Source organism: Gekko japonicus, unplaced genomic scaffold, assembly GCF_001447785.1.
Source record: "Gekko japonicus isolate JY-2015 unplaced genomic scaffold, Gekko_japonicus_V1.1 scaffold1899, whole genome shotgun sequence".
NCBI lineage: Eukaryota > Metazoa > Chordata > Lepidosauria > Squamata > Gekkonidae > Gekko > Gekko japonicus.
This window is the reverse complement of record NW_015176509.1, coordinates 21,381-33,934: the sequence shown is the minus strand read 5'-3', so window position 1 is coordinate 33,934 and position 12,554 is coordinate 21,381. Positions and strand designations below refer to the sequence as shown.

At 52.5% G+C, this 12,554-nt stretch overlaps 1 non-coding gene across 1 annotated transcript; it reads left to right on the top strand.

Annotated features, from left to right (window-relative positions):
* The first annotated feature begins 439 nt into the window (after positions 1-439).
* Positions 440-511, top strand: TRNAP-AGG. The gene has a single exon. It is a non-coding gene; the product is annotated as a tRNA-Pro (tRNA).
* Positions 512-12,554: the final 12,043 nt, after the last annotated feature.

Genomic DNA, 12,554 nt, shown 5'->3' with positions numbered 1-12,554 from the left:
AGCAGGTCTTGCTCCCCAGTAAGCGTGCTCAAGTGCAAGGCGGCAGGCAATTAAAGGTGTGCTCCGTTCCCATCCACGTCCACAAAAACGAGGCACACCCGGCGGTTCCAAAAATGTGCCAGGTGAGCTGCTCCTTGAATCGGCTTCTCTCCCTCCACCACCCCACCCGGCTGGCTCTCTTCCCAGCTTTGAAGAGCTCTTCTCCGGACCTGGCACGAAAATCCATTTTTTTGGCCTTGGAAGGATCGCTGCCGTCCTGAGCAAGGAAAGGGTTAAGAGCTCTGCGAAGGGCCACTGGAGAGTCTCCGGGCTGGAGGAACAACCCTCCTCCTCCTCCTCCTCCTCTTCCTCTTTGCCTGCCAGGAGCAAAACCCTGTCATGCAAGCCAGCAATTACCGGTCTGCCTGAAGAGAACATCTGGGAGGCCTCTGCAACAGCTGGCTCGTTGGTCTAGGGGTATGATTCTCGCTTAGGGTGCGAGAGGTCCCGGGTTCAAATCCCGGACGAGCCCTGCTTTTTGTCCCGGCAACACAGGCAGAGAGGCAGAAAGGAGTGTGTGTGTGTGTGTGGAAATAAAATTTCATTCCCACATCTACCTTCTAATCCAAGCCAACCTGTTTCCCTCTGCAGGACAGACTTGTAAAAAGTACGCTGGGGAGCGTAGAAGTTTTGCAGATGAATTCTCCTTTACTTAAGGTCGATTTAGGGTTGCAGTTTTAGAACCGGGGTGCTACTGGTGCCAGCTTGGTGTAGTGGTTAAGAGCAGCGGACTCTAATCTGGGAGAGCCGGGTTTGATCCCCCACTCCTCCACATGCAGCTGCTGGGGTGACCTTGGGTCAGTCACAAGTTCTCTTGGAGCTGTTCTCTCATGGGCAGTTCTCAAGAGAGCTCTCTCAGCCCCACCTGCCTCACAGGGTGTCTTGTGTGGGGAGGGGAAGGGGAAGGAGTTTGTAAGCCACTCTGAGACTCCTTTGGGTAGTGAAGGGCCATGGGGTATAAATCCAGTCTCCTCCTCCTCCTCCTCCTCCTCCTCCTCCTCCTTCTTTTTTGGAATCATCACTGTTTTCTGCCAGTAAGGTAGGGAACCTGCAGGAGTTATTTGAGAGCTAAAATATTTATTTATTCATTCAATTCAATTCAATTCATTTGTACCCCTCCTTTCTCCTTAATGTGGAACCTAAACCAGCGTACACTGTTCTCCTTTCCACTATTTTTATCCTCACAACAACCGTGTGAGGTAGGGTGAGGCTGAGAGAGCGTGACCGGCCCAAGATCACCCAGCGAGCTTCTAGGGCACAAGCTGGGATTTGAACCTGGGCCTCTGAAATATAGTCTGACACTCCCACTGCACCACACTGGCTCTAAGTGGCCAACTCCAGGCTGGGAAATTCCTGGAGATTCGGGGCTGGGGGGCTGGTGGCTGGGGGAAAGCAGGGTCTGCGGAGGGGAGGAAGCTCGGGGAGTTATAATACCACACAGTTCGCCACTCCAAAGCAGCCATTTTCTCCAGGGGAACGGGTCTCTGTTGGTGTAGTTTGCCAATTTGGCGTGCTGGTTAAGTGTGCGGACTCTCATCTGGGAGAACCGGGTGTGATTCCCCCACTCCTCCACTTGCACCTGGCCGGATGACCTTGGGCAAGCCATAGTTCTGTCAGAGCTGTCCTTGAAAAAGAGCCGTTTCTCTCAGAGCTCTCTCAGCCCCGCCTCCCTCACAGGGTGTCCTGTTGTGGGAAGGGGAAGGGAAAGGAGATTGTAAGCTGTTCTGAGACGCCTTCAGGTACTGAAGGGCAGGGTAGAAATCCAAGCTCTTCTTCTCCTTCTTTATTCATAGGTTCTTTCAGAGCTGTTCTCTGAAAGTCATAAGTTCTCTCAAGGGCAGTCCTCAAAAGAGCTCTCTCAGCCCCACCTCCCTCACTGGGTGTCTGTTGTGGGGAGGGGAAGGGAAAGCAGTTTGTAAGCCACTCTGAGACTCCTTGTGCCAGTTTGGTTAGAGAGCCAGTTTGGTGTAGTGGTTAAGTGCGCGGACTCTAATCTGGGAGAACCGAGTTCTCGCAGAGGAGGGAGAGCTTGTACCTGAATAAAACCTGGTCTTAAAGGTACCACTGGACTGTTTTCGATTAGTAGCTAGGGGGGGGGGGGGGAACGCGCAGATCTGCCCTCACAGAGGAGGGAGAGCTTGTATCTGAAGACGGGCCGGGAGGGGGCTCTGCAACTTACCTGGCTGCTTCTTGCTCCTCGTGGCCCGACTGAGGGCTGCTGGGAGCAGGGGGCAGGGCTTGTTGCATGTGCCCGCCCCCTGGGCTCCTTCCTGCTGGAGCTCCACTCCTGTGCGCTCCTGCAGGAAATGACCCCTGCATATATGCCATACAACTCTAGTGAGAAGCCATCAGATAACACTAGAATGAATTTTCCCAAAGATCTATAAAATTTGGGATCTCAGGCCGAGCTGTACATGGGGGCCGACCCAAGCTGTACATGGGGGCTGGCACAAGCTATAAATGAAGGGCTGGCCCAGGCTATAAGTGGGGGCCGACCCAAGGAGGGAGGGGGATGCCCACTGCCTCAACCAAAAGCTTGGTGGAAGAGCTTTGTCTCGCAGGCCCCGCGGAATTGTAATAAATCCCGCAGGGCCCTGATCTCACACGGGAGCTCATTCCACTAGGCAGGGGCCACCAAAAGATGCTGATTGGTGGACCTCAGTGCTCTATGGGGCTCATAGGGGGGGAGGTGGTCTTGTAGGTATGCTGGCCCCTGGCCCTATAGGGCCTTGAAGGTAAAGACCAAGACCCTGGAGAGTGGCTGCCAGTCTGAGTAGACAATACTGACCTTGAGGGAACAATGGTCTGATTCAGTGGCAGCTTCATGTGTTCAGCTTAGCCCCTCTTGTTCAGCCCCTCTTTACAGCTCTCCAGGGTCTCAGGCGGAGGTCTTTCCCATCCCCTCCTGCTTGGTCCTTTTCAACTGGAGATGCCGGGGATTGAACCTGGGACCTTCTGCATGCCAAGCAGATGCTCTGCCACTGAGCCACAGCCCCTCTTTACAGCTCTCCAGGGTCTCAGGCGGAGGTCTTTCCCATCACTTCCTGCCTGGTCCTTTTCTAACTGGAGATGCTGGGGACTGAACCTGGGACCTCCTGCATGCCAAGCAGAGGCTCTTCCACTGAGCCACAGCCCCTCTTTATAGCTCTCCAGGGTCTCAGGCAGAGGTCTTTCCCATCCCCTCCTGCCTGGTCCTTTTCAACTGGAGATGCCGGGGATTGAATTTGGGACCTTCTGCATGCCAAGCAGAAACTCTTCCACTGAGCCACAGCCCCTCTTTAGAGCTCTCCAGGGTCTCAGGTGGAGGTCTTTCCCATCCCCTCCTGCCTGGTCCTTTTCAACTGGAGATGCCGGGGATTGAACCTGGGACCTTCTGCATGCCAAGCAGAAACTCTTCCACTGAGCCACAGCACCTCCTCATGAAGCCACCTTCTACTGAATCAGACCCTTGGTCCATCGAGGTCAGGATTGTCTACTCAGGCTGGCAGCCGCTCTCCAGGGTCTCAGGCGGAGGTCTTTCACGTCACCTGCTGCCTGTTCCTTTTAAACTAGAGATGCCGGGGATTGAACCTGGGACCTTCTGCGTGCTGAGCAGAGGTTCTTCCCTGGAGTCACGGCCCCTCCCTGCTCGATGCCTATGTCCCGTCCATCACTTGGCACTGACGGGCGCTCACATCCCTTCTTCTCTTGCTTTCCCTGAGCACAGTCTCAGCCCCAACTTTGGAGCCAGTGGGCGAGAGCACTGCCCCACCCTGGGAAGGATGAGCAGGAAAAGCTGCTTACTGAGAGGCGATTGGGCCAGCCCCCTGACCTGGGGGGGGGGGCGGGTAAGAGAGGGGATTAAGGGCAGCCTGATTACCCTCTTCTTCCTCCCGCTTCCCCTCTTCTGGCTGGCTAATCAGGAAGTCGAGGAGGAGAAACTGGGGCTGGCACCAGAACTTGGCTTTGTTCACGATGCTGGTAGGTGTTCGTTTCTCCTCCCTTGAACTGCCGGAGGAGCGGATACTGACCTAGATTTATCATATGAACACATGAAGCTGCCTTGTCCTGAATCAGACCCTCGGTCCATCAAGGTCAGTATTGCCTACTCTGACTGGCAGCCGGTCTCCAGGGTCTCAGTTGGACGTCTTTCACGTCACCTACAACTATTTTTAACTGGAGATGCTGGAGGATCAGAGGACTATGTGGCCCTGAGGAAGGACTATTCTGATTGCTGGTATAAGTTTAAACAAATAGTGATCTATTTATTAAAGAACAAAATAGGTTTCTGGGTATTTTTGAACTGTTGCTGAAGAAAGGAAGTTGTAAATATAACTGGCAAAGCTTGGTGTCACAAACAGTCTCTCAAACTCCAATATTCCACTCTGACAGGCTTAGACACTCAGTCTAATCTTTCTCTCTCATATATATAGCCACACAGGCTAAACTCTTTGTCTTATTCACACAGAATAGACTCAGACTCTCATAGTCACACAGACTAAACAGTTTGTCTTATTCACACAGAATAGACTCAAACTCCCATAGTCACACAGACTATACTCTCTCCACACACAGAGTCTCCTCACAGACACCTCTCCTCCCACACTCTCAGTCATCAACCAATCACGTCCCACTTGTCTCCCTCTATCACTCTCCTTACATTACTGCAGTCAAACTAAACATTTAAAGAAACACACCAAAACAAGAAATCATTACAGGATGGGTCAGGAGGCAGCTTCCAGGTTAAAACAAAGAGAGGCATCCCTATACACATTTAGAGTGATGTATCGCCCCCCCTAATGTTCAGGCATGCTAAATCACTCACTCCGACACCAAATAGAAAAAGAAGAAGAGATGGGATTTATACCCCGCCCTTCACTACCCGAAGGTGTCTCAGAGGGGCTTATAAACTCCTTTCCCTTCCCCCTCCCCACAACAGACACCCTGTGAGGGAGGTGAGGCTGAGAGAGCTCTTGACAGAAACTGCTCTTTTTCAAGGACAGCTGTGCCAGAGCTTGTGACTGACCCAAGGTCACATCAGCAGGTGCAAGTGGAGGAGTGGGGAATCAAACCCGGTTCTCCCAGATTAGAGTCCGCACACTTAACCACGACACCAAGTGCAAGTCTAGACATTTTTGTGTGATGGGATGTGCTGCCAGCCACTTGGAGAAGGGTTGCATTGTTGAACTGTCCTTGTAGCTCTGCCAAAATACTGAAGAGTCTTGCGACACCGTAGAAGGGAATGCATTCCTTGTGGCAGCAAGTTCTGAGAGCTACTGCCCACTTCGACAGATGCGTGAAATGTTATGTTAAGAACATAAGAACATAAGAGATGCCAGTGTTGGATCAGGCCAAAGGCCCATCCAGTCCAACACTCTGTATCACACAGTGGCCAGAAATACCAGTGCCATTACCTCTTTCTCTACCTGCTCTTTCCCATGCAGAATCTTATAAACCTCAATCATGTCACCCCTCAGTCATCGTTTCTCCAAGCTAAAGAGCCCTAAGCGCCTTAACCTTTCTTCATAGGGAATGTCTTCCAACCCTTTTATCATTCGAGTTGCCCTTTTCTGCACTTTTTCCAAAGCTATAATATCCTTTTAAAGATGTGGTTAAATTGGCAGGTGTGTATGTGTATGATAGACACCGCAGAAGTGTATGTGTGGGAGAGTTATTACAAAGGGACCGCAGAAGCCCCAGTCCCCCAGGTTGAGGTTCGTTACATTACGTAGCGGAGCACGGCTGAAAATAAGATCCTCTCCGACGACAAATGATTTCCTCATTGTGGGCTGTGGGTGACTTGGCGAAATAGGTTGTGCCAGTTTGGTGCAGTGGTTAGGAGTATGGACTCTAATCTGGGAGAACTGGGTTTGATTCCCTGCTCCTCCACCTGCAGCTGCTGGAGTGACCTTGGGTCAGTCACAAGCAATGCTCCCTCTAAGCTGCGGAGTCCTGTGAGCAAAAAATCTACTTTCTGAGCTGCTGGCATTAAAGTTGTGAGCAAACGGTTCGGCTGCTGCAGAAATTAGTTTGCTCTGGAGCCCTCCTTCCTGCGCTAAGACAAAAATCTGTGAGCTGGAGGCTAAAAACCTGTGAGCTAGCTCACGCTAACTCTGCTTAGAGGGAACACTGGTTACACGTTCTCTCAGAGATGTTCTCTCAAGAGCAGTCCTCAAAAGAGCTCTCTCAGCCCCACAGGGTGTTTGTTGTAGGGAGGGGAAGGGAAGGGGATTGTAAACTGCTCTGAGACCCCGAGTGTAGGGCGGGGTATGAATCCAATCTCCTCCTCCTCCTCCTTCTCTTCTTCTTCTTCTTCTTCGTCTTCTTCTTTTGTTGTAGTGGTTTGGTGTAGTGGTTAAGTTTGGTGTAGTGGTTAAGTGCGCGGAATCTAATCTGGGAGAACCGGGTTTGATTCCCCACTCCTCCACTTGCACCTGCTAGATGACCTTGGGCAAGCCGTAGCTCTGAGAAGAGCTGATCTTGAAAAAAGAGCCGTTTCTGTCAAGAGCTCGCTCAGCCCCGCCTCCCTCACAGGCACTGCTCCCTCTAAGCTGTGGAGTCTTGTGAACAAAAAATTCTACTCTGTGAGCTCTTGGCATTCAAGTTGCGAGCGAGCGATTGGGCTGCTGCATAAACTAGTTTGCTCTGGAGCCCTCCTTCCTGAGCTAAGGCAAAAATGTGTGAGCTGGATGCTAAAAAACTGTGAGCTGGCTCACACTAACTCAGCTTAGAGGGAACACGGCTCACAGGGCGCCTGTGGTGGGGAGGGGAAGGGAAAGGAGTTTGTAAGCTGCTCTGAGACTCCTTCGGGTAGTGAAGGGCGGGGTATAAATCCATCCTCCTCCTCCTCCTTCTCCTCCTCTTCTTCTTCTCTTCTTCTTCTTATTCCAGGTCTCATCTGGAAGCTGTCCACCCTAGAAGAGAGGGGATTTGGCTGTGCTGCCGTGGCCCATTTGGCTCAGGCGACCTAACACCAAACCCGCAAATATTGCATCTCCTCTTCAGAAAGATCTCCTGTTCCAAAGCCAGAACCGAGGCTGAAGATCCCTGCTTTTCGAGCCCGGGGTTTGGAATATTTCCGCTTTCTGCTGGCTGGGCGGTGGCTGCAATGGTTGGCCTCAGAGGCCGTGAAGCGGATGCTGTGGTCCGTTGCCAAGGCGACGCAGAATCTGGGACTCCCGCGCGTCAGGTAAGGAGGGATGTCATCTGTGCATCTCTGTTTGCTCCTTTGGCTCGGAGAGAGCTGCGTGTTTGGCGTGCGGCCACAAAGTTGAGATGGGGACAGGACTTCCTCTCAGGTCTCTGGCAGAGAGAACTGGCGCTTGGATGGCCAGAGGGAGGAGCAGCCGGAGGGCCTTTTGGTGTCGGAGAGCCAGTCTGGTGTCGTGGTGAAGTGCGCAGGCTCTAATCTGGGAGAACCGGGTTTGATTCCCCACTCCTCCATTCCCAGCTGCCGGGTGACCTTGGGCAAGCCATAGTTCTGATAAGAGCTGTCCTTGAAAAAGAGCAGTTTCTCTCAGAGCTCTCTCAGCCCCACCTACCTCACAGGGTGTCTGTTGTGGGGAGGGGGAGGGAAAGGAGTTTGTCAGCCGCTCTGAGACTCCAAGTGAAGGGCAGGGCAGGGGTCATTTCCTGCAGGAGTGCACAGGAGCGGAGCTCCGGCAGTAGAGCCCAGGGGGTGGGCACATGCAAGAAGCCCCGCCCCCCGCTCCCAGCAGCCCTCAGTCAGAGCAAGAAGCAGCCAGGTAAGTTGCAGAGCTCCCCCCAACTCCCTGGCCCAAAACAGTCCAGTGGCACCTTTAAGACCAAGTTTTATTCAGGTGCAAGCTCTCCCTCCTCTGCAAGGACATATCTGCACGTTCCCCCCCCCCCAAATAGCTAGCAATCCAGAACAGTCCAGTGGCACCTTTAAGGCCAAGTCTTATTCAGGTACAAGCTCTCCCTCCTCTGCGAGGACAGATCTGCACGTTCCCCCCCCCCACACACACAATAGCTAGCAATCCAAAACAGACCCGTGGAGCCTGAGCGGTGGGTGTTGCCTTCTGACACACTTCCGGTGATGTCAGGGGGTGTGGCATATGCAAATGAGTCATGCTAATGAGCTCCCGCGCCTCTTTTTCTACAAAATGACCCCTGGGGCAGGGTATAAATCCAATCTCCTCCTCCTCTTCTTCTATATGTTATATGTTGTTTTGTTGTATGTACACAAGCTGGGAGGGCAGTGTGTGTATAACAGGTGTCCCAAACTGTTTTTGAGCCTGCAGGCACCTTTGGAATCCTGAGTGGTGGGTCCAACCACAAAATGGCTGCTGCAGGAGGCGGGGGCAACCACAAAATGGCTCCCAGGCGAGGCGGAGCCAAGCACACAATGTCAGGAAGTGAGGTAAGCGTGACACTAATAAGTGACTCTTCAACATCTCGGGCGGGAGCTCTGCTGAACGGGGGGCTTTAAAAACGAAGATATCGTTTTTAAAAAGTATTTTCCTGTGTACACACCTCACTTCCAGTCACACAGTGAAGACTGCCTCGTCCTGCTGCCGAAGCAACTTTAAAAAAAAAATCTGCATAGGCAATCAGATCTCCGACGGCCAATCAGAAGCCCTGCTGAGCAGAAGCCTGACTTGGCCCCACCCACATTCTAAAAACACTTGACAGGTGTCAGGAAAGGTCAGACAGTGGCGTGCTGGGAGCGGTTTAAATTGCTCCGGCCCTGATGCAGTCTTTTTTAACCTGGAGAATCGCGATCACACTAACTCCTTGCTCCGGATAGCTGCGCAGCCACATCGTTCCCCGCCGTCCACACGTGGGAGCGCGCGTCGCTGTTGTTTTTCTCTCTCTCTCTCAGTTTGGGCATGCACACAGGCAGCCATCTGCAGAACTGAAATTTCCGCACCTGCGCAGAACAGCGATTTCCACTCCAACCCGACTGCTGTAACGCTTCCCTTTAAACTTTAAAGGAACGCTTCTCTTTCAACGTTTACCCCGAAAACGGCCTCCGTGAGATCCCGAACTCGTCTAAACGCTAAAACTAGGCACCGTTTAAACATTGTTTTTGATAACGCGGTGGCGGAGCTCCGCCTATGCGCACACCGCCAACGCTTTTTTTAAAATGGCGGGCGAAAAGCGGAAGCCTCGGGCGGCTTTTGAGCGGGGAGGGGGTTTGAACCGGAAGTGGCTAGACACCGCAGGAGCGACCAGGTGTCCGAAAAGTGCAGCTGGAACTGGAGAATCCGGAAAACGCCACTTGGGGACCTGGTATCAAAATACTCCGGGTTAAAGCGGTTTTGAGCCGGAAAGCCACGGCTGGGGACAGGAGGCAGATGTTGGCGGTGTGATCGCGCAGATAAAATCCGTTTCAGAGGCGGGCCAAAAGCGGACTAAACGGCCCGTCTGAATGCACCCACAGGGTCCATGGTGCCCCCGGGCACCGTGTTGGGGAATGGGTTCCCTCTAAGCTGAGTTAGCGTGAGCTAGCTCACAGTTTTTTAGCCTCTGGCTCACACATTTTTGCCTTAGCTCAGGAAGGATGGCTCCAGAGCAAGCTAATTTATGCAGCAGCCAAGTCACTTGCTCACTACTTTAATGCCAGGAGCTCACAAAGTAGAATTTTTGCTCACAGGACTCCACAGCTTAGAGGGAACATTGGTTGGGGACCCCTGGTGCAGGGCTATTTTTGGGCAGGAACGCACAGGAGTTCCGGCTGGCTTCAGAGTTGGCCACACCCACTACAGCCAAAACCTCTGTGTGTGCATGGCTACAGAGGGAAGGCCTGGAGAGCGACACCCCCCCCCGCGACTCTAAGGCAGGTGGGCCAGGGGGGCCCCTGGAAGGATCCTTCCAAGGGAAGGCATGTGGTGTGGCCTAATATGCTAATGAGCTGTGCTGTCAGAGGTGTGTCCTAATATGCTAATATGCTTCTGCTGTTGGGTGTGGCCTGTTATGCTAATAGGTTCCTGCTGGGCTTTTTCTACAAAAAAAAGCCCTGCCCTGGTGTATGAACTAGGGTGGCCACCAGTGTTCCCTCTAAGCTGAGTTAGTGTGAGCTAGCTCATAGTTTTTTAGCCTCCGGCTCACACCTTTTTGCCTTAGCTCAGGAAGGGATGGCTCCAGAGCAAGCTAATTTATGCAGCAGCCAAGTCACTTGCTCACAGCTTTAATGCCGGCCGCTCACCAAGTAGAATTTCTGCTCCCAAGACTCCACAGCTTAGAGGGAACATTGGTGGCCAGGTGTGAAGTCGCTTGATACTGCCATGGGTATGGCCAGGAATGTAAAGGAATGGTGGCCAGTCTGGGCTTGCTTGGAAGATCAAGGAGGAGGAGGCTTTTGTAGGCAAGAATCAGGGTTGGTTCTCATCTCTCGGCTAAGCATGCCCAACGGAGAGCCCAGAGACCGAGACTGCAACAGGCTTCTCGCAATGCGGGGAGCTCAGACGCAGCACACAGTCGCCGCAGGATAAACGCCACTGCTCCCTGGTGGACATTGTGCGTCAGCTGCAAAAAAAATGCAGTCACGTGGCTACTCGCAATGACTGAGGGAAAAGATGTGGCCGGACCCTGACCTGGATAGGCCAGGCTAGTGGGATCTCCTCCAATCGCGGAAGCTTAAGTCGGGTCAGCCCTGACTAGTACTTGGGTGGGAGACCACCAGTGTTCCCTCTAAGCTGAGTCAGTGTGAGCTAGCTCACAGTTTTTTTAGCCTCCGGCGCACACACTTTTGTCTTAGCTCGGGAAGGAGGGCTCCAGAGCAGACTGATTTATGCAGGAGCCGAGTCGCCCGCTCACAACTTAAATGCCAGGAGCTCACAGAGTAGAATTTTTGCTCACAGGACTCCACAGCTTAGAGCAGTGGTGGCGAACCAATGGCACGGGTGCCGGAGGTGGCACTCAGAGCCCTCTCTGTGGGCACGCGTGCCATCGCCCCAGCCAGGCCCAGACCATCATTAAAGTTTTGAATTCTCTGCCAAATGATTTTAAGTAAATGAAAGCATTTGGGATTGCTTTCCTTACTTTGTTTGGATCATCTTAAGTTAATGTATGGGTTGTTTTTTCTAAACTAAAACCTCAGTATTAAGGTTGAATTGCCGCATTGGCACTTTGGGGTTTTAGGTCGCAGTTTGGGCACTTGGTCTCTAAAAGGCTCGCCATCACTGGCTTAGAGGGAGCATTGGAGACTACCAAGGAAGTCCAGGGTTGCTACGCAGAGGCAGGCAAGGGCAAACCACCTCCATCTGTCTCCTGCCTTGAAAACCCTATGGGGTTGCCGTAAGAAGAAGAGATTGGATTTATACCCTGCCCTTCACTACCCAAAGGAGTCTCAGAGCGGTTTCCAATCTCCTTCCCCTTCCCCTCCCCACAACAGGCACCCTGTGAGGTAGGTGGGGCTGAGAGACCTCTCTTGAGAACTGTTCCTGAGAGAGCAGCTCTGATAGAGCTTGTTACTGACCCAAGGTCACCCAGCTAGCTGCAGGTGGAGGAGTGGGGAATCAAACCCAGTTCTCCCAGATTAGAGTCCGTGCTCCTAACCACTACACCAAACTGGCTCTTCAAGAAAGGAAGGGAGAGGAAGGGGAAGGGAAGGCGATTGTAAGCCACTTTGAGACCCCTTCAGGAAGAGAAAAGCAGCAGACTCTGATCTGGAGAACCAGGTTTGATTCCTCACCCCTCCTCCACACGAGGCCTGTTGGGTGACCTTGAGCCAGTCACCTTGCAGAACTCTCTCACTCCCACCTGCCTCACAAGCTGCCTGCTGTGGGGAGAGGAAGGGAAAGTGATTGTGAGCCACTTCGAGACTCCTTACACTAGAGAAAAGTGGCAGACTCTAATCTGGAGGACTGGATTCGAATATCCCACTCCTCCTCCATATGGAGCCTGCTGGGTGATCTTGGGCCAGTCACGATTCTCACAGAACTCTCTCAGCCCCACCTACCTCACAGGGTGTCCAGTGTTCCCTCTAAGCTGAGTTAGTGTGAGTTAGCTCACAGTTTTTTAGCCTCTGGCTCACACATTTTCAACTTGGCTCAGGAAGGACAGCTCCAGAGCAAACTAATTTATTTTTGTTGTGGTTGTTGTTCAGTGGCACAGTCGAGTCCAACTCTCCGCGACCCCATGGACCAGATCACGCCAGGCCCTCCTGTCTTCCGCCGTCCTCTGAAGCTGGCTCAATTTCATGTTCGTTGCATCAATGACACTGTCTAACCATCTCATCCTGTGCCGTCCCCGTCTTCTTTGACCTTCAGTCTTTCCCAGCATCAGGGTCTTCTTCTCCAGTGAGTGCTCCCTTCTCATTGGGTGGCCAAAGTATTTGAGCTTCAGTTTCCTTATCTGGCCTTCCAGGGAACAGTCAAGGTTGATTTCTTTTAGGATTCACTGATTTGATCTTCTTGCAGTCCAAGGGACTCTCAAGAGTCTTCTCCAGCACCATAGTTCAAAAGAATCTATTCTTCGGTGCTCGGCCTTCCTTATAGTCCAACTCTCACAGCCATACATGACTACTGGGAACACCATTGCTTTGACCGTCTTCTTTGACCTTCAGTCTT